Source organism: Phascolarctos cinereus, unplaced genomic scaffold, assembly GCF_003287225.1.
Source record: "Phascolarctos cinereus isolate Bilbo 61053 unplaced genomic scaffold, phaCin_HiC Scaffold_9;HRSCAF=440, whole genome shotgun sequence".
Classification (NCBI taxonomy): Eukaryota; Metazoa; Chordata; class Mammalia; order Diprotodontia; family Phascolarctidae; genus Phascolarctos; species Phascolarctos cinereus.
Window position 1 is genome coordinate 137,575,357 of NW_027556402.1, and position 3,302 is coordinate 137,578,658.

General features: G+C 37.7%; 1 pseudogene; it reads left to right on the forward strand.

The window, feature by feature from the left end:
• Nucleotides 1-1,626: 1,626 nt before the first annotated feature.
• Nucleotides 1,627-2,097, forward strand: LOC110217465 (small ribosomal subunit protein uS17 pseudogene; annotated as a pseudogene).
• The last annotated feature ends 1,205 nt before the right edge of the window (nucleotides 2,098-3,302 follow it).

Genomic DNA, 3,302 nt, shown 5'->3' on the forward strand with positions numbered 1-3,302 from the left:
ATTAAAAAAAAATGTTTTGCACAAACAAAACCAATGCAGCCAAGATTAGAAGGAAAGAAGAAAACTAGGAGGGTGGGCATTTATAGCAAGATTCTCTGATAAAAATTTCACCTTATTTTTTTACTTGTTTGTATTTATTTTTGAAAACAGTACTCATACCAAGGGAGTCTTTGATTATAGTTAAGTTTAAAAGAATTTTCCACCACTAAACTCATTTTTTCACTCAGGACAAATCTGTGGTCAGGCTGCAGATCTCATGCTTTGTTGAGGAGGATTAGGATTCTCAGGCCAACTGGTCTATAGGTACAGAGACACTATACGTCTGAACAAAGGCTAATTTAAACCATTTGAGTGTCTAGTTTGCTTTTCTTTTGTTATAGACATCAAAGCACTGATGATCTAGCACATAGGTAAATAATAACCAGGCACACAGGTGGAGTATGGTTACCAGTGGAGGAAACAGAGGGTGGTATACTGAATATGCTTATCTCATTTCCCTGGAAAAAAGACTATGGAACCTCAAACAAAAAACATTGAAAACAGCCTAATGGGGATTCAATTCAATGAGCATTTAAGCACTTACTACATGCTAGGCACTGTACTAGGTGTTGGGGATACAGAGACAAACTGAGAATAGCTTCTGTTTTCACAGAGCTTACAATATAATGGGCCTAGTAGGTGGTGGAAGAACTTAGGTCTTTTGGCCCAAAAGTTGTGTAGTCTTCCATGCTGCTTCTATAACATATAACTTGACTAATCAGTTGATTGGCAACTAGGTGGCCCAATTGATAGAGTGCCCGGCTTAGAGTCAGGAACACCTGAGTCAAATCCAGCCTCAGACAATTACTAGCTGTCCAACTCTGGGCAAGTCACTTAACCCTCTTTGCCTCAGTGTAAAAGACTCATTTTCAAACATATGGAGAAATGAGTCATATTTATAAAAATGCAAGTCATTCTCCAACTGATAAAAGGAAATGAGCAGTTTTTAGAAGGTGAAATCACATCTATCCATAGTCATAAACAAATTCTAAATCACTATGGATTAGAAAAATACATATTAAAACAACTCCGAGCCACTATTTCACAGCTATCAGATTGGTTAATATGACAGAAGAAGAAAATGAAAAATATTGGAGGAGATGTGGGAAATGCCGGACCCTGTTGGTAGAGTTGTGAATTGATCCAATCATTCTAGACAGCAATTTGGAACTATGTCCAAAACACTATAAACTGCATATCTTTGACTCAGCAATACCACTACTAGGTCTGTATCCCAAAGAGATCAAAAAGAAAAAAAAAAGAAAAGAAAAGAAGGATGTATTTCTATAAAAAATGTTATAGTAGCTTTTTTTGTTGTCACAAAGAATTGGAGATTCAGAGAATGTCCATCAACTGGAGAATGGCTGAGCAAATTGTGGTATTTAATTGTAATGGAATAATGTTGTGCTATGAAAAATGATGTGCAGGATGCTTTCAGAAAAACCAGGGAATATGTACATGAACTGATGCAAAGTAAAATGATGGGGACCAAGAGAACATTGTATATAGTAGCAGAAATGTTGTACAATGGCTCTTTTCATCAGTTGGTCAGAGAGGAGAGGAGCGAGAGATGAGCGAAGCAGTGGCATGGCGGACATCCAGACAGAACGAGTCTACTAGAAGCAGCCGACGATCTTCCAGAAGAAGAAGCGGGTGCTGCTTAGGGACACGGCCAGGGAGAAGCTGCCCAGATATTATGAGAACATCGGGCTGGGCTTCAAGACCCCCAAGGAGGACATTGAGGGCACCTACATTTACAAGAAGTGTCCCTTCACAGGCAATGTCTCCATCAGAGGCAGGATCTTGTCTGGTGTGGTGACCAAGAGGAGGAAGCAAAGGCCCATCGTCATCCACCGGGACCACCTACATTGCATCCGCAAATACAACTGATTCAAGAAACACCACAAGAACATGTCTGTGTCACCCTGCTTCCAAGACGTCCAGATTGGAGACATTGTGACTGTGGGTGAGTGCAGGCCCCTCAGCAAGACGGTAAGGTTCAACGTGCTGAAGGTCACCAAGGCAGCTGGCACTAAGAAGCAATTCCAGAAGTTCTGAGCCCTCTGAGCTGGTGGCAGGCAGATGTGGTGCGGGTTTGAGTGCTGGCACCGGCCACTCTGCTGGGGCCGAGCCAGCCGCTATAGTAATAAAAGCATCGTTCCCTCATAAAAAAAAAAAAGTTGTACAATGATCAACTGTAAATGACTTGGCTATTTTTGGCAATACAGTGATCTAAGAATCAGGGTTGGGGAACTTTCAGCCTCGAGGCCACATGTGTCCTTTTAGGTCCTGGGGTGCAGCCCTTTAACTGAGTCCAAGTTTTACACAACAAATCCTTTTATTAAGGGGATTTCTTCTGTGAAGTTTGGATTCAGTCAAAGGACCATGCTTGAGGACCTAGAGGGACACATATGGCCTCTAAGCTACAGGTTCCCCACCCCTGTATAAAAAAAAAAAAGACAATGAAAAGTCCTATCCACCTTCAGAGAGAAGACTGATGGAGTCTAAATGCAGACAGAAGTAATTTTTCTTACCTTTATTTTTTATTTGTTTTGGTTTGTGTTTTATTTCATATTGTGACTAATATGGAAATTCATTTTGCATGGCTTCAATGTATAAATGCCATCAAATTGCTTGCCTTCTCAAGGATGGGTGTGGTGCAAGAGGGAGAGAAAGTGTTTGGAACTCAACATTTTAAAAATGAATTGTTTTACATGTACTTTGAAAAAATAACACACACACACACACACACACACACACACACACACACATATATATATATATATATATATATAATATATATATATATATAATATATATATATATATATATATATATATATATATTATATATATATAAACTCCCTTAAATAAAAAAAAAAATAAAATGAACATTATTGGAATGATTGAGGGGAAAATTTAAAAGTTTGTAAGACCTATTACTTTATTATTATTATTATTATTATTTCAATTATTATTATTAATTCAACACTATTCCTTTGTTTTGTGTTTTTCTATTGCATAAATGCCAGGAAAAATAAATATTCCGTTGATTGTATTAGAAGCATTTAAAATGACTGATGTATAACATTTTTGTAGTGCAGGAAGTCATAGCTATTAAAAATGATAAGTGTCCAATAATAGTTCTTCCTCTTTAATGAAATGCCATTTAATGAAATTTCCTATACATGAAGATTCCAAGACTAGCATAGATAACAAATATCATTGCAGCACTGAAGTACTCTGTAGGCATGAGTACTTCTA